This window comes from Heterocephalus glaber, unplaced genomic scaffold (genome assembly GCF_053883595.1).
Source record: "Heterocephalus glaber isolate CG9 unplaced genomic scaffold, H.glaber_assembly_v1.0 deba00001673, whole genome shotgun sequence".
NCBI lineage: Eukaryota > Metazoa > Chordata > Mammalia > Rodentia > Bathyergidae > Heterocephalus > Heterocephalus glaber.
The window spans coordinates 23,084,752-23,103,622 of record NW_028258410.1 but is presented as its reverse complement, the minus strand read 5'-3'; the positions used below and the strand labels follow the sequence as shown (position 1 = coordinate 23,103,622).

The window sequence follows — 18,871 nt, the reverse complement described above, 5'->3', positions numbered from 1 at the left end:
TGAGGGAGACCTCAAATTGGAGGCCAGCCTGGGCTACATAGTGAGTTCAAGGACAGCTTGAACTATACAGCAGGACCCTGAGACCTTGTCTCAGAAAAAAAAAAATTAAAGATTAAAAAAAAAGTACTAGGGTAGAGCACCTTCCTGGTAAGGCCTTGGATTCAGTCTCCGATACCACCAAAACACAAAAACAGGACAAAAACTGCTTTCTTGGCAGAGCTCCTATCTTAACTTCCCATCCTCATAAAAATAACTTTAACAAAGATGGAGTCCCCCCCCCCCCCTTTTTGGGGAGAGGCAGTTGAAGCCAGACTGGCTTTAGACCACCCAGTATTTTGGTAGCAAAGCAAGTGAGTGCCCTCTCTGATTGAGTGGCTGGAAGTGTTTCCTTAACCAGGCGGGTGGAATAACCATTTTGAGAAAGAGGATTGGCATGCTGTCTGACCTAGTTAGGAGTTATAAGACTCAATATCTAATTCTGGCCCTTTCATTTTGAGCTGCATGTCACTCCTCTGTATCATTTTCCTTCCCAGGAAAGAGAGATTAATCATGCACCCCCTTGGCGCCCAATTCTCCTAAAGGTATAATGAGAATCAGATGTGCTTATGTACAACAACGAGAGTTAACATTTATTCAGTTTCTTAGTACATATATACTAAATACTTTCAGTTCCCTTACATGTGTTATTTAACTGTCACAATCCTGAAATGGAAACACATTTATCCCATTTTACAGATAAGAAAACTGCAGTTCAGAGAGATAAGCCACCCGTATCTTTGGCTCCCGAATGACAGAATGACCGCTCATGATCGCTGTGTCTCATTGCTTCCCGTTCCACGGAGGTGGACAGGCTTGCATGTCTTCACTGTGGAGCCCTCAGCATCTGCAAGACGTTTTTATCTCTCACCACTGCTATTCCTTGTGGATCCCTAAGGAGAGTTAAATTCTCTTGTTTATCTTATCTAGTAGCATATGCTAACTCTTTTCACATTCCCTGGGACTGTTGATGACTTCTTTTGGGTTTCCTCCCAGAGAAACATTCCACGTCCATCATAAAGGGATTTAAAGGAGTTGTCCTTGGAGCCCAGAACCTTGGTAAGCTCCCAGAAATGGTTTCAGTCATGGAATTCCAGAAGGACAAGACACCCAGGTTGCCATTTTACTGATGAGAAAACTGAGGTCCAGACAGGGTGACACCTTGCTTGAGGCCATTCATTGCTTTGAGGGTGTAGCCAAGACCAGTGCCTCAGGCAATAGACCAGTGCTGCTTTCGAGCCTTCCCTGTGGGCTTGTCATCTCCCCACTGAAGGACAAACTGCTGTAGCCTAGCATGCACCTAGGAAACTGGAAAAAGTAAAGAACTGGAGAGTTGGGAAGAGAGAAAAGAGATGGACAAAGCATAGGGTGAAGGTATCCTCTCCAGTGTAACAAATTAAAACACACAGCAAAGCAGACTAGGTAGCCTAGTTGTCAGTTATTAAAAGCAGAGGGATCTATGCTGGGAGCCTTGGCACATGAGTTGATAGGAAGCCTTTTGTCACTAATGCTGCAGGGTTGAAAATTGAAGGAAGGATGTTAGGCAAATGTGACGGGCATGGGGTAAGTTACAGCCCCTGGCTCATTGTCCGGAGGAAATGGATCTCTCCTGTGGACGGAGAGGTGGAAACTGAGCAAGTGAGTTGAGTGGTTGACATCATCAGGCTGAGCATTGGATTACAACAAATGGGGACTTACTTGGCCTGAGACGTGGGAAACACCCACTAAAACCTCGAAGTGCTTTTCATTTAGGAGAGAGAGAGAGAGAGAGAGAGAGAGAGAGAGAGGGAGAGAGAGAGAGGGAGAAGGAGGGGAGAGGGAAGGGGAAAGAGAGAAAGAGAGAGAGAGACTGCTGCCTGCACCTTGAGTCTGGACTACTCATTTTAAATCCTGATTTCTTAACTCCACCTTCACTTGTGAGGAGGACAGAGGACATCTGGACTTGGAGGAAACTTTGCTCCTGTGAGTAGAATTGTACCAACCCTCCAGCCCCAACTCCAGGGAGAGGCAGAGCTCTCTGGAGAGCTTGCTTTCCAGCCCGTTGGTCACAGAGGGTCTATTTTTATATTACGATATATGTGAGTTTGCTCTAAATTATAGCTTTCTCTGAAATTGCCTAAGGCTAAAAGCAGAGCCTCAAGTCACAGATGGGCTCCATTCAAATGCTAGTTTACTTTTTCACCCCAAGAACTCTGACGGAGTATCTGGACCTTTAAAAGCAGGGTTTTTGTTGTTGTTTTTGTTTTTTGTGCCAGTTACTGGGAATTGATCCAGGGTCTTCACATTGAGCTACATCCCCAGCTCTTTTTTAAATTTTTATTTTTTATTTTGAGAGAAAGTCTTGCTAAGTTGTCCACCCTGGGTTTGAACTTGTAATCCACCTGCCTCAGCCTCCCAAAGTGCTGGAATTATAGGTGTGTGCCACCTTACCTGGTTTAAAAGCATTTTTGTGCCCCAAATATAGGTGAAGAGCTCAATCCTCTCTTAGAAATTGGTGTTTGTAAACTTTACTTTTTTAATTACAAAGATAGTATGAAATTTTTCGTTTGTTTGTTTTTTGTTTTTTGGTACTGGGGATCGAACTTGGGTCCTTGCACTTGTGCAGCAGGCGGCGCAACCACTGAGCTAAATCCCCGGCGCTAGTATAAAAGTTTTATACCTTCTGCAAAGAAGTATCTCTGAAAATGAAAATTCCCCAGTCTTCTCACAAACCTAAAATTGGTACATATACGGTTAGATTTCATGAGGTTGTTGTATCACATACTGTAGAAGCTGTGTGAAGAACCTCAAAATGGAAAGGAGTAGAAATCTTTAATTTTGGCTTTGTGATCCTTTTATTACTTTCTTCTTTAAATTTGTTGTTTTTACTTAGAAAGCAAACAGAACATGTAAGTCTTGAGGCGTTCTATTTGTTGGCTCTATTTTCAGGAATCTAGACAGAGCAAGCCACTCTGTGTGGGGAGAGGAGCCCTTGTTGCCCCAGCACCCTTCCTGGTAGATCCCTGAGCTGAAGGCTCTCAGGCGGCTGGAGATAGCTTACAGGACAGTGTGGTCTGTTTCTCCTCTTAGCAGGCCAAATATATTTAAAAAGTTACAGTTAAAGAAGAAATAAATATTTCAGCTTTGAAAAACTAAAAGCAGGACTGGGAGTGTAGCACAGTGGTAGAATATTTGCCAGCATATGTGAAACCCTTCATTTGATCCTCAGTACCACAAAAAAAGAAAGAAAAGAAGAAAGAAGAAAAAGCTACCATATATTAGAAGGATCACCCAAGGAAATTGTTCGACCTTGGGGCAAGTGTTTCATACTCTCTGGATCTCAGTTTCCTCATCTGTACCAAAAGGAGAGGGTAAAACTTAGATAATCTTGATATTTCCAAATTAAGCTTGGAATGAATCATCTGTGTTTCTTTTTCTTTGAGCCAGATCTTTACGGCCTTAGGTTTTCAGTATCCCAGAGTGGCTAAAAACTGGTACCTGTAGGACAATTAAAAGAGGACATAAATCAGGCAGTATTAAGTTACTTGTGAATTTTTTTTATTTCAGTAGCAGGAATTGAACTCAGGACCTTGCATGTGCCAGGCAGGAGCGGCACCACTGAGCTACATCCCCAGCCTGTGAATTTTAATGGTTTTGTTTTTTTTTTTCTACCAGGGATCGAACTCAGGACTTTGTGCTTGTGAGGCAGGTGACAGAACCATTGAGCTAAATCCTCGGCCTTTTAATGTTTTTTCCAGGCTTAGTGTTTCTGAAGATAGAGGGGGGGGAAAGCCTCAGTAGTTGTGTATTTGTGTGTACACACATGCACACACAAGCATGCTCTCTTGAGCATTATGGTTTGTGTCTAGCTATCCCCCTAAAGCCTCATGCGGTCATAGGTGGGGCCTTTTGGATCTAGGGTGTGAGATGCCGGAATTAAGGATGTGATACTGGGACTGATTCAGGGTACAATGCTAGGATTAAGGCTGTCCCACCCTGGGTGTGAGTGCTACTTGCTTTAAGGGTGGGTACCCTGGATAGGATTTAGGGAACAGAAAAAGGGCTGCAGCTGTCACCACTCGCCACTTATCACTTGCTTGCTTACTGCTTCGCTACTTTGCTGCCTTCTCTTCGATGCCACCATACCTTGGAGCCAGCTAACTATGAACTGACGCCTCTACAAACTGTGAGCTACAATAAACTTTTCCTTCCTTAACTTAAAAACTTTAGGTATCAAGTATTTTGTCTCAGCTATGAGAAAAGTAAGATAGGGAGAGAGGAAAAAAAGAATTAACATTATCGATCCCCTCTTAAGTGGTAGGCCCTGTTTGTATTCAACCTTTTATATCACATTAGATGATCAAGATTATTATTCCCTAACTCCATTGACTGGGAGTAAATGTCCACTCCATGTTCCCATATTAGCCTGAACTCCTGTCTAGAGTTTACCTGAACTACACTTGTAATATTGGCATAAATTCAATTCTGTGTCTCCACTAGACCTCAGGCACCGTCTTTGTGTCTGCTTAGCTCATCCATGCGACAGGGCCTAAGAGAAAGCCTGGCACAAAGAAGACACAACTCACTTTTTACTTAAAACCTACCTTTCGTAGTTTCTAGTTTGGCGTGACAGAGGGAGAAAGGCAGGAAGGGATCACTTGTTTTGCCTCCCTGACCTGCCTTCTTTTGACTTAAATATGGCTGCCGCTGTTGCAGGGAAAAGATGGCTACAGCCACATTGTTAATCTAAGGGCTTTCATTTTTGTTTTGTTTTCCTTTCCTCCCCCCCACCCCGCCCCCATCTCTCTATGTCTGCCTTCCTTCCTTTTTCTTTCCTTCCTATTTTTTTCCTCTTCTTGGTAGTGCTGGGTATTGAACCCAGCATTTACCAGTGAACCACACCAAGGACTCTTCATCTTTAAAGTCAAAAGGAACCCTAATCCTCAGAAAGATGTGTTATTTAGAAACTGTTTGTTTGAATTAAGGTCATGGTTAGCAAGAGAGTTCACATAGCCAGCCCCTTGGCATATTTTAAAGCTGCAGTCTCCCAGTGACCAAGTCCATTGAAAATAGACTATTGCTGCCACAGAACCAACCGTGGGCCTGGACATTTGGAAGCTGGCGCCTCCTCCTCCTTCTTACCTTAGTGCTCCAAGATCTTGAGATACTGGATAATAAAAAAGTCACCTGTCTTCTAAGGTGGTAGTGAGGAGGTAAAGCTGCAAAGATGGTACTTGAACCTTGTGGGCCCTGTCATTTCCTAATGGAAAGTGGTGGGATGCCTCACACATACACCTTGGAAACAGGTTATTAATATGGCCCAAAGCTGAGCTCACTAGCTCCTGGAAAGCCTTCAGCAGTGCCATATGAAGATTTTGAGCATCACTCCTTCAAGGAAGCTGCAGTCAGCTATGATGCCAAGTGATTCTGAATTGCAGATTAAAATGCATCCATTCTTACCGGAGAAAGCCTGCATTTCTTAACAGTAAAAGAAGCCTTGTTAGTCTTCCAAGAACTTACTGGCTCCCACTTGATTCTTAGGACTGAATAATGGATCTTCAAGCCACAAAGGAAATGAAGTATCTGGTGGCTGATGCTTTTTTATTATGTCCCAGAGTCCTGGGTCAGTTATGTGTAGCACTTTGTAGGTGTGGTCTCTATCATTCAATGGATATGTATTGCAGGCTCGGGATACAGATCAGTGGTAGAGCACTTGCCTTGCATGTGTGAGACCCTGGGTTCGAATATGTATCGAGAGCCTTCTCATACTAAGCACTGGACTACAGGAACAGGGTGATTAAAAAGAAGCAGCCACTGGTCTTGTGTTCTCTGTGCATCAGGGGAGATGGCAGGTGAGAGAATGATTTCTATGGCATGTGAAAAGTTGTATAAGAGAAACACGCAGAGGGGCTACAGAATGCCAGGTAGTGGATCACACCTAGTGAGGCCTTGATCTCATGCTTGTTCATTACTCCTACACTCTTCGCAGCTCCTGAGGCTCTGAGCTCACCAGCATTTACATTGGGAGAGCCAGCTTCTGCACTGGAGGAAGCACTCACTCCTAGCATCTTCCTGTCCCCCATGCCACAGAGGAATGGAGAGAACTCTTCCTCACAAAATGCAGGGGCCTCACCTAGGAGGGACCTGTGTTGGGAGCCTCAAACTGTAGTAAAGAAACATAAGGATGGATGATTTTGTCATCCAAAATTCCCATTGGATTTTCTGTTGGTTTGTTTTTATAACATCTATTGTGGGGATTTTTCCTGCTTACAAAATTAGATCATGTTCAAAAAGCTAGACAGTACAGAAAAACATATGTAAAGCACCACCCGGTGATTTCACTTCTTTGGTTTTTGAGTAAGGGCCTGTCTCTGCCCATCCTCTCATCCACACATTGCCACTGAACTTCAAGTTTAGTGGTAATCTTAATTCTTCCTGGGGAGTCTCAGATACATTTGCATATCACAAAGGTGCTGGTGCCCTGGGCTGTGGTCCATTGAGCGGAAGGAACAACCACCTGTGATTGGTTGTGGGCTATTGCCTCCATTTGTGCTTGCCTGCACTGTGCATGAATTCTTCTGCTGTTCAGAAACTTTTGTGTGTTAGGTCTAATACGAGGTGCTGTGAGGAATATCAAGGTAAATAAGACTTAATTGCTCATAATCTCATGGAAGGCAGACTCAGATGATTCTAACAGATGATAATGTGCCCTAGAGAGGCACAGAGAGCCGTGGAAAGCCTGAGATAGAAGAGCAGTAGCATCAGAGCCCAGCCTTAAGTTCACTTCAGTAAAATTTTCATGTGTTCAACCAGTTTTTGTTGAGCACCTAATATATACTGGCACCTTTGTGGGGGATTCTTGCTGTTGAAGAATGGATTGGAAACAAGAGGGAACCAGGGTGAAGTGGCTGCCATCAACTATACTTTGCAAAATACGAAGCTCTGTAGAAATGGGTGGTATTACTTCAATGCATTATTTATTATCAATGAAACAAAGGAAAGCCTTCTCTCGGGAGAGCAGAGGACCTTCCAGGTAATTCTGAAATGGCAGATCCAGAGTAGGTGACTCTCTTCCAGGAGAATGCTGGATGCTACGAATGCTATTCTGCTCCTTTCCTCTTTTATTTCATTTTCTTTCCTTCTCCTTCCATCCAAATAATTTGTAAAACATTCCATTTCTCTTACCTGGATTCCTGGCCCCATGCCCTACAGGAGCCAGCGTGTCTGCTTGGAGAAGCTAGACAGTGAGCAGAGTCACTGTGGTTTGCGCAGTCTACTTCCCAGCACATGGCCATTCCCAGGAGTGGATGGACTTGGCTTTGGAAGGGGGAGAGAAAGTTCTAGGCTTTCTTTTGGATTTTATGGGTTTGTTTTTTTTTGGTACTGGGGATTGAACTCGGGTCCTTGTGCTTATGCAGCAGGCGGCAAAACCACTGAGCTAAATCCCCTGCCCTTCTTTTGGATTTTAAAGGGGGCACTTTTTTTTCTACTAAAGATTTTTTTCCCCCACTAAAGATTTTTTTCCCCGTAAAGTTTTTTTAAAAATTTGGCTTACAACTTTCAAAACAATAGATTGGAAGACCTATTCTATTTTGATCAAAAAGAAAGTGACAATAAATGTGATTTAATATCCCATATGAAGAGAAATAGGTTGTAGTAACATTTTACCAATATTCTTTCTCTGCTCCAATATGTTTATTATTATTTATTAATTTCCCCTACGCAATTCTCATACTCCTAACTGAACAATTTGAAGATGTTTAAAGAAAAATTATAATCTCCCTACCCCTACGCCCCCATCTGTCTTCCTGAGGTAACCATCATCATCAATTTAGTGAATATCCTTCCACAATCTTTCCCAAGCTCACTCACTCATTCATTGATTAATTCATTGATTTGTTTATTTATTTTTGAGACACAATCTCCCTATGTAGTTCAGGCTGGTCTTGAACTATGTAGCTGAGGCTGGCCTTGAACTTGCAGTGATCCTCCTGCCTCAGCCTCCTGCTAAGACTATAGGCATGTGCCACCATGCCCAGCCCAATCTCCTTTTAAAGTGGATATATGGTTTAATTGTGTATGTGATTATTTTGTCATAGTGGGATCATACTTTATCAATTACTCTGCAATTTATTTTTCCTAGTAAATTATATATCACTGGTAGATACAGATCTAATTCACTCTTTTCAATAGTATCAGGCCTGTAGATCTAGAAGTACCACAGTATATTCAGCCATTTCTCCTTTGACAGATATTTATGTTACCTAGATGCTGTGGTTTGTCTCTGCTGAAACTCATGTCAGAATTTGGTTGCCAGTGTAACCGTGTTGGGAGGTGGAGTCTTTGAGCAGTGTAAATGTCTTCCTCCAGAGGCTGGGTTCTAGTGGGATCTGTTAGCTCTCTCTCTGCCTCCCTTGTTAAAGCAGGGCAGCTCCTTTGTCCCCTCCCTCTCTCCTGTATGCATCTTCCCTTCCATTCACCACCTGCAGGACCTTACCGGAAGCCGAGCTGATGATGTTTTTATGCTCTTGGACCTTTAGAACCATGAGCCAAAATAAGTTTCATTTCTTTATCCAGTCTCTGGAATTCTGCTACAGTAGCAGAAAATGGACTAAGACACTTTTTTTTCACTAAAAATATTGTTGCATTAAATATCCTTATATGCATATCCCACTCTATTGGTGCTTTTATTTCCGTAGATTACATTTCAAAAATAATATTGCTGAGTCAAAGGGTATTTATATTTGACATTGTAATAAATAATACCATCCTACTTTACAAAATGTTGTAGTAATTTACACTCCAACAATATATGAGCACTTCCAGTTCCCCAAATCTTTACCAATATTAGATATTCTCTCCTTCCTGCCTCCTCTCCTTCTTGTTGCTATCTCTGTTGTTTTATTTTGTGGCAAGGCTGATGGGAGAAAATGGTGTCTCATAGTTGCTTACTCAGTGTATTATTTACTATTGGTGAGATTGAACATGTTTCATATGCAGTTGGCCACTTCATTTTCTCTTCTGTGAATTTCCTTCACCTGTTTTTTTTTGTTTTTTTATTTGGTACCGGGGGTCGAACTTGGGTCCTTGGGCTTATGCAGCAGGCGGCAAAACCACTGAGCTAAATCCCCGGCCCTCTTCACCTGTTTTTAATAGCGTATCTTATTATTATATCTTTATAGTAGGTTTTTATCATCTCAGAACACAAATCCTCCATTTTTTGTAATTTTCTTGACTATTTCTTGGCCAAGTTTCATGAATATTTATTATTCCATATGAACTTTTTTTTTTCCATATGAACTTTAAAGCATAATTTTATTTATTCCTTTCTCTAAAAAATTTATTGGTACTTTTATGGAAACCTAATTGAAATTATGTAGTAATTTAAGAAAGATTGACATTTGTTGAAAATTAGTCTCTTTTTTTTTCTTTTTGTGGTGCTGGGGATCAAACCTAGGGCCTTGTGCATGCTAGCCAAGTGCTCTGCCACTGAGCTACATCCCCAGTCTTGATAATTAGTCTTTTCTATACAAGAACATGCTGATTTGGCACTTAGGCGTTCTATTTCTACTTTTTGTTCTTACTCTTTACTATGTTTATCTATCATGGGCACATTATTTATTTTGTTTCATTTTGGTTTTTTTCATACTGGGGATCAAACTCGGGTCCTTGTGCTTGCGAGGCAGGCAGCAGAACCACTGAGCGAAATCCCCGGCCCTCATATTATTTAAAGTAAAGCAATATTTGTATGTTTTTCCTGAATCATCAGGGAACTTCAACAGGGTTCTTTTTTTGTCCATGGTACTGAGGATTGAACCCAGAACTTTGCACATGCTAGGCAAGTGTTCTACCACTGAATTATATCTTCAGCCCTTTTTTTTTGAGACAGGATTTCACTAAGTTTTGCAGGCTGACCTCAGCCTCCCAAACAGCTGGCATTTTAAGGTGTGTGCCACCATGCCCAGCTTCATCAGAGATCTGATCTCTCTTTCTTCCTCCATGTTATTGTCAAATGATTAACCTTATCATATTTGTTTTATCACCCATTAGCTTTGCTTTACTTCAGAAAATGTACCAATATGCTTATTAATTTCTTTGCTCACTATTGATTATAAAATCTCACATATTTTCTATATTTAGTTTCCTTCCTCCTTTTTTTGGCCATTCTGGGAATTAAATCCAGGGCCTTGTATGTGCTAAGCAAGCAGTCTACTCCTGAGTTACATCCTTAGCCCAGTCCAATTTCCTTTCTTTTGGAGAATGTCCCTGGAGTCTGTGAATGGTAAACTTGCTCAGTCTTTGTTTGAAAATGTCTTTTGCCTTTGCTTTTGATATTTTAACTTGATGTGAAGTTCTACATAGGCAGTATGTTTGATAGTTATGAAAGTTATATGTACCTCCTTAAAAATTTTCAATCAAAGGAGTTCGGAAATCATGGTGCAGGAAAAGGAAGATGTTAGAGATTACAATTTAACTGAGGACCAGAAAGCAATCAAGGCCAAGTATCCTCCAGTCATTCAGAAGTACGAATGTTACATGCTAGGGGAGAGACTCTGGAGGAGGCATTCGAGCCATGTGCCATGGCCATGTTTGCATACATGACAGACACTGGGACTGTGGAGCCCTCCAGACAGTAGAAGTAGAAGCCCAAGGAGATGACTTGCAGTCTCTTCTGTTTCACTTTTTAGATAAATGGCTTTATAAGTTCAGTGCTAATGAATTCTTCATACCCCGGGAAGTGAAAGTACTTAGTATTGATCAAAGAAATTTCAAATTACCTTCCATTGGGTGGGGAGAAGAATTTTCACTTTCCAAGCGTCCTCAGGGAACAGAAGTCAAAGCAATAACATATTCACCAATGCAAGTCTATAATGAAGAGAAACCAGAAGTTTTTGTGATCATTGACATTTAAGAAACTAAAAAAAAGAAGAAAGACCTATGAAGAGCTGCCTTTTTCTTCTTCTTGAGAAGATAAAATAATTTCATTTCTCTAGTGTCTTTTGATAAATGGAAATTTATAGAACAGAAAATTTTAACTTAAAGTGTGACTTTCAGAAGTAGAAAATCAACTGGGCATGGTGGCATATGCCTGTAATCCTAGTTACCCTGGGGGCTGAGGAAAGAGGACTGAAAGTTCGAGGCCCGCCTTGGCAATTTAGCATGACCTTGTCTCAAAATAAAAAATCAGAAGAGGCCTGGGCAGGCTGGGTGTGGTGGTACACACCTGTAATTCTAGCATTTGGGAGACTGAGGAAGGAGTTTGTGAGTTTGAGGCCAGCCTGGACTACATAGCAAGAGTGTCTCCAAATAAATAAAATAGCCTCAGTGATAGAGCATCCCTGGGTTCCAACCACAGTACTGGGAAAGAAAAAAAAATAAATGGAAAATCAGTGAAAAAAAACTTTTCAATCAAAGCAGAAGTAGGTAATTACAAAGTCTTTTCTTTTTTTACAATTTGAGTCTCAAAGAGAACCATTCTTGTCATTTGCTGTTTGCCTTTTTTTTTTTTTTTTGGTGCCTGGGATCGAACTCGGGTCCTTGCGCTTGCGCAGCAGGCGGTGAAACCACTGAGGTAAATCCCTGGCCTGTTTGCCTTTTTTCTCTGTGTACTTTAAAATTTTAAAGGAATATGTTTATAAATGCTGTACTTTTTATAAGAATAAACAATCATGTTACTACTTTTATTAAAATAATATATGCAATTTTACAATATACTTTTTTTTTCAGCAGTACTGAGGAATGAGCCCAGAGTCTTTGCACTGAGGTATATCCACAGCTCTTTTTTAATTTTTTATTTTAAGATAGGGTCTCACTAAGTCACCAAATTGCCTGGGCTGCATTCAAACTTGATAGCCTCCTGCCTTGGCTTCACAGAAAGGTGGAATGACAGGCATGTATCACCACACCCAGGTTACAGTATGCTTTTTAACCACTAAGCATGTACATTTTTCCATGTCAGTATAATGAAATCTTCATTCTTTGCAACAGCTGTATAGTTTCTCATTCTACTGATGCACCATAATTTAACTCTTTCCCTATTAATAGATGTTTACATCATTTCCCCCATTTTTTGAGGCTACACAGTATCTTTCCTTGACTGTCCTTTCACTTACGTGAGTATAATCCATGATATAAATTCCTAAATGTTGGGCTGACTCAGGATATGCATGCTTAATATGTTCTCAGGTAGTGTTAACTTGTTCTCCCAAAAGATTGTTTTGGTTTACAATGCAGAGTATGACTGGCTCTGATCTCTGTTATTCTTCTGGTTCCTTAGAATTTCCACATTGATGAATCAAGAGTGGAAAATTTGAAGCGATGCAAGCAGAAAAAAGAAATTAAACCAGGTGGGTAGTGATGCTATTCATATCACTCTGCCATAGCATTGTAATTTTGCCTAAAAGCCTTTTTTTTTTCCTGTTTGAAGAAAGAAAATAAATAGGCTCCGAATGAAATTAGGGAGGAGGTTTGGTCTCATGAAGAAGAGGCAAGATGGCTCTTTTAAGAAGTTATATAACATCGTGCTGCAATTTCAGTTATGATTCCATTTACAGACAGTTTCTTTATAGCATCAGAAAGACAGTTTCCCTCTGCTGGCTTAATGGATTTCTTCAGCCATATACTTAAGCAGATACAATCATACACAGGAGTTCTTAGCAACTTTGGGTGTGATGCCTGCTTTTCTCTCTACCAAGTATTTACTTTAAAGCCATTTTCACAAAGACCAGGGCACATTATGGGAATTTTCACTTCAATGCTGTTTTAGAGAAGCCATGAGAAGCAAAACCCAGCCCAAAGAAATGTAGTCTGCCAAGGGGGGTGTGATGCAGGGCCCTTCTGTTTCAAAACAAACTGCAATTTGTAAAGTGGGAATGGGCTGCCTGGAAGTATGGCCCCCTTGAGGATTGCTTTTAGTTTTATGATATCTAAATGCATCTGGGATAAATTAGTAATTTTAAATCCAAGATAACATGCTAATTGGCTTTTCACCTGAAGCACTCCTGTTTATCTATAAATCTGGTGAATTTTTTTGCGCTGCCAAGTTGGGAGTACAGGGTCCATAGAGATCTTCTCGCCCACTCAGGCATCTGTGGATGTAACTGCTAAAGGTATCAGAATCAAAGACAGCACATACCCAGATGGTCTACACCTGCCTGGGTCTTTTCCATAGCTAGAATTGTTGCAAGGATGCTAAAGACCCTGGGAACAAGCTATATTCTCTGAAGAGATTCTTGAATTCATTTTGCCTTTTTTGTACTGGGAATTGAACCCAGGTGCTTTGCAATGAGCTACATCCCTAGCCCTTTTAAAAATTTTTTTTAAATTTTGAGATAAAAGTCTCACTGCTTCACTAAGTTGCCTAAATCTGGGCTTGAACTTGTAGTCCTCATGCCTCTGGGATTTCAGGGGTGCACCCGCATACCTAGTTCCATTGTGTTTTTGTCCCTAAATTAGGGACTGTGAGGGAAGAAGACTTGTTATTTTCTGTCCTCACCACTGTATGAGAACAGTGCAGTTCAGTATAGATACCTGCCTAACCTAGGAAAAGTCCTTTTTGTCTGTACATTTATTCAGCGAGTGTTTATAGAGCAGTTCCTATGAACTAGACACTGAAACTTACCACAGCGAAAGTGTCAGACAGGTCCTTTCCCTCGGGAACCTTGTGGGTCTGGTCAGTGGATGAGTAACAGTTGTCTGCGGTAGGTGGGAGGGAACCAAGGCTGGAAGGATGTGGGAGATGGTGTGAGCCAAAGTAGAGACTGCAGGCCTGGGAAACAGCATAGGGAAGGTCTAGAGGCAGGAGAGGGCACATGGCTCCTGAGGACTCATGGGCTTCCATGGATGCCTGGTGCAAGAAGAGGCGGTGGCTGGTGTTGAGATAGATAGCCTCAAGTGACTGTGGACTTTATTCTGCACCTCTGTGTGGAAAGTGACTGGGTGACACTGTTGGAGAGAGGCGTGAGTCAGGCTTAGGACGGAGACCCTCTGACACCAACCTGGAGAATGGGCCAAGTAGAGTTCCGCACTTTCCCTGCCTACTCTTGTTGCTTCCTTCTCAGTGCTTGTGTTCCACCTTTCCTTGGACCTTCAAGAGAACAGAAGACAGAGCCTGAGAGCAGATAATTTTTGTAGAGAAGTGAGGAGGTGAAGGTAGGTGGGTAGGTAGAAGCTTGCAGTATAAAGCAGAGTGAGGTGGCCTTGGATGAGTCACTTCCCATCTGTGAGCAGCAGCTTCCTTGTGTATTGAAGGAAGATAGTATTACTTTCTCCTTTCATTTAACTGGATATTTTACATGAGTTGGGGCTTCCAGATGAACTTCTCTGCTTTGTTTGCTACAAAATGATTTATTGAAATATTCAAGAAGATGCCGGGGCTCCTAGAGCTGCAGCTTGACCCCTGTGGTAAGGGCAATGAAGAAGCCTTAGCCTTGGATCAGTCCCGCAGCCCCCTCTCCCCACAGCTCACGAAGCTGAGCCTCCAGCAGAGAGGGAGCAAATGCCAACTGGAGACCAAGGATGTGCTCGACCACACCCATAGATAGAAGGACTTCCAGAGCTACTTTTTCTTTGCCCACACAGGAAGAAATAGAAGAGCCAGTGTCTGAAGTCTGGGCACAGAACTTTCCATTCTGCTCCTGCAGGCCTTTCAAGCATTGTGGAGGCCACAGAGAAATCCAGGGACAGCTCTTCTGTTCTCTTCCAAGTCTTAAAAATTCTGTAGAGGACCTTCAGATAACTAAAACATGATCTGGAACTAAATCCTGGAGCCAGCAGGTCCATTTAGCATTTCCCTTCTTTGAGTCTTTTCTCCAAGTATGTGAAATAGATGGGCCACCTTCCTGTTATGTGGACACATTGCCTGGTAGCAAGGATTGTGCCTGCTCATCGGTATGGTCATTTTCCTTCTCACCTGAACAAAGAGGGCCATGCATGCAGGGAATCCCACTGTTACTTCACCAGAAAACTGCCAACTGACCTGGTGTGTACACTGAAGGGCTCTTCAGGAGGAGCCAGCCATGCAGACAGCTCCTTTGAGAGGAAGCTGAGTCCACATGAAGCCATTTAGAGACTCTGCCAACAGAATCAATATGGTTAAAATGTCCACATTACCCCAAACAGTCTATGGATTTAATTCAGTCTCTATCAAAATTTCAGTGGCATTTCTTATAGAAATAAAAAGGAATCCTAAAATTCATATGGAACTGTTGTGCCCAGATCCCAAAGTCCCCAAAGACCACCAAGGAGCCGATTCCGATGTAAACACACGAGGGTCGTTTATTCAAGCTCGAGCAGGGGCACTCAACCGTCACCGACACAGCGGATCAGGATTGAGAGCCCCGAATTTCAAATCAGCAGGGTTTTTATTGTGGCTACCGCAAGGTTTGGGGATGTTTCATTTAGCAGTTACATGATTGGTTGATATTTAGCAAGCATGGGGGGTTGAGGGGTGGCTACATGTAGAGTTTATGGGAAAAAGGAACAATCAGCACATTGACAGAATGTTTTATAGATAATGGGCCCGGGAGCGTCTGTTTTCTGGGCAGACAGAGGATTGAGTTAGGAGCTGTGTCCTTTTTTTATCTGTTGTCCCACAGCAAGGACATTTTATCATTATTTTATGGGCACAAAGGAGACTAGGGGAATAGTTGACCTCAGTGAAGTGGAATTCATGTCAAGGCCACTTCACTGTCTTATTTTAAGATGGAGTCAAACTTTCAAATAGAGTTAGTTAGGTCTCACAGAACTATATAAAAGATTTGGAATAATGAAAGCAATCTTCAGTAAGAGCAACCAAGATGGAGGCATTATACTACCTGATTTTAAGTTACATTACCAAGCTAATCAAAATAGTGTGGTATTAGCACAATAACAGTCAAGAGAACAGAATAGAAAGTTCAGAAAAAATCAACTACTATTCAACAAAAGAGTGAAGAATAGAAGAATACACAGTGGAAAAATGATAGTCTCTTTTTTTTTGGTGCCAGGGATCAAACTCAGAACCTTGTGCTTGCGAGGCAGGCGCGATGCCACTGAGCTAAATCTCTGGCCCAGGATAGTCTCTTCAATAAATGAGAAAACTGAATACCACCATGTAAAAAAATGAATTGAGTCCTTATATCATATACAAAAATCAACTGAGAGTGGATTAAAAATTTAAATGTAAGACCTGGAACCATCTGATTCCTAGAAGAAAACATGGGAAAGCTCCATTGTGTTGGTTTCAATAATGATTTTTTTCAGATATGACAACAAAAGCAAATACAAAATAAACAAGACAATATTAAACTAAAAAGTATCTGCAGAAAAAGGAAATAACAAAATGAAATACAACTGACAGAATGAGAGAAAATATTTGCATCCATGTACCTGGATAAAAGGCTAATACCTAAAATATATAAGGAACTTAAATAACTCAGGAAAAAGCAAGTAACTCAATTTAAAAAGACTTAAATAAATATATTTTCCAAAGACATAAATGGCCAACAGGTGTACATGCAAAAATACCATCACTCATCATCAAGACAATGCAAATCTAAACCACCTTGCACATGTTAGAATCATGGTTACCAGTCAGGTGTGGTGGCACACACCTGTAATCCCAGGACTTGGGAGTCTGAGGCAGGAGCATCACCACAAGTTCAAAGCCAGCCTGAACTACATAGCGAGACCCTGTCTCAAAAAACCAAAAAAATAAAAAAGAATCATAGTTAATAAAAGATAAATGTTGAGGAGGAAACAGAGAAAGGGAACCTTGTTCATTGTTGGCAGGAATGCAAATTAGTACAGTACTGAAATTTCTCAAATTAAAAATAGAATTACCATATGATCCAGAAATCCTACTTCTGGTTGTTCATCTAAATGAAATCAAATCACTGTCTTGAAGAGATATCTGCACACTCATGGTCATTACAGTATTATCCACAATGGCCAGAATATACAACAACAATTAAGTGTCCATTGATAGATGGATAAAGAAAATGTTGTGCACAGTATAGACAATGGAATATTATTCATCCTTTAAAAAAGAAGGAAATCCTGGCATTTGCAGCAACATGGATAAGCGTGGAAGCCATTATTCTTTGTGAAATAAGCCAGGCACAGAAAGAAACACTACATAATTCTACTACATAAGATAAATAGAGTAGAAATGTAGTTACTGGCTGGGGGATCAGGAGAGGGGAAGATATTGGTCAAAGTTTGCAAACTATAAACTTGCCGTTATAAGATGAATAAACTCTGGAGACTTAATGTACAGTATGTGATGTTATACTTGAAATTTGCTAAGAGAGTAGATCTTAAGTATTCTCACCATGAAAAAGTAACTATATGAGGTAATAGATATATTCATTAGCTTGATTGTGATAATTATTTCACAATGTATACAGGTACCAATGCATTACATTGTATACCTTAAATATATACAATTTTTACTCAATAAAGCTTAAAAATTTAAAAATCAGCGAGGTGTGGTGATGCACACCTGTAATTCCAGCATTCAAGGAGGCTGAGACAGGAGGATTGCAAGTTCAAGCCCAGCCTGGGCAACTTAGTGACTTAACAGGACCCTGTCTTAAAATTTTAAAAAGGGCTGGGATTGTGGCCCAATATGAAGGCCCTGGGTTCAATCCCCAGTACTGCCAAAAAACAAACAAAAAACTGAGAACTCCCTAATTAGCTATTGGATATAATTTTGTCCCTGTGTTTGACATAACATTTATTTATATGCTGAAAGTACAAACCATATTTCTTGAGCTGATGCAACAACTCAGGGTTTGACTGATGGCAGTGAACTAGGCAGATCTCCCTCTCTCTCTCTCCCTCTCTCTCCCTCCCTCTCTCTCCCTCTCTCTCTCTCTCCCTCTCTCTCTCTCTCCCTCTCTCTCTCTCTCCCTCTCCCTCTCTCTCCCTCTCCCTCTCTCTCTCTCTCTGTCTCTCTCTGTCTCTCTGTCTCTCTCTCTCTGTCCTTTCTTTTTTACTGGAGACTGAATCCAGGGCCTTTGCATGAGCTACATCTTCAGCCCTTTTTATTTTTATTTTTTATTTGAGACAGGGTCTTGCTAAGTTGCTAACTTGCCCAAGCTAGGCTCAAACTTTTAGTAACTTTGCCTCAGTCTGTCAAAGTGCTGGAATTGCAGGTGTGCACCGCCACATACAGCTCACCAAAGCTACTTCTTGAATTAAGCTTCACTTTTCCAATAATAGTAACTACTATCTTTTATTGAGCATCTTGTCTGAGCCCAACACTATGCATTTATTAATTCTAATCCTAATGCAACCTTTCACAGAAAAAATATTATTGTCCCATTTCACAAATGAGGAACTTGAGTTCAGAAAGATTTGCAATCTTTCCTTAACCAAGTAGTGAAGCCAGGATTTAAATCCATCTCATGTTAGTCTAGTGTAAGCTTTTAAATCTCATCCTATACTTTCTCCATTCTTTACTTCTCCAGCTTCCTAGAAGGAAAAGATGCAAATTATGCACATATTTTCTTTACTCTCACAGTGCTCCAAAGGGATTGTTCATATCTCTATTTTACAAATAAAGAAACCAAGGCTTAGAGATAGATACTCAGTGTTTTGCTCAGCATCGCAGTTAGTAATTGATGAACCTGTGATTCAAACATCCTCTAACCCACAGTTCACCCCATTCCTATCCCCTTTCAGCCCCGTTTCCTTGTAATTGGGGCAGAATCTCCAACCTTCCTTCCTTCCTTCCTTCCTTCCTTTCTTTCTTTTCTTTTCTTTCCTTTTTATGATACAGAGGATTGAACTTGGGACTTGCGCTTGTGAGGCAGGCGGCGGCACCACTGAGCTAAATCCCCGGCCTCCAACCTTTATTTCTCTGTTCAAATCT

At 41.2% G+C, this 18,871-nt stretch overlaps 1 protein-coding gene and 1 pseudogene across 7 annotated transcripts in view; both read left to right on the top strand.

Annotated features, from left to right (window-relative positions):
- Positions 1-18,871, top strand: part of Pkig (cAMP-dependent protein kinase inhibitor gamma) — a 106,652-nt gene that overhangs the window by 62,970 nt on the left and 24,811 nt on the right. For 2 of the 7 annotated variants that reach the window (XM_013077169.3, XM_087197846.1), the window contains exon 2: positions 12,293-12,362. The gene's annotated coding sequence lies outside the window, so the exon portion shown is untranslated. Of the gene's footprint in view, positions 1-735; positions 1,096-1,794; positions 1,999-11,742; positions 11,780-12,292; positions 12,363-18,871 lie in introns of those variants that run through there. The other 5 variants (XM_087197847.1, XM_087197844.1, XM_087197845.1 and 2 more) reach the window with 5 other exon arrangements.
- LOC110344530 (tRNA-splicing ligase-activating factor archease pseudogene) lies at positions 2,008-11,734 on the top strand (annotated as a pseudogene).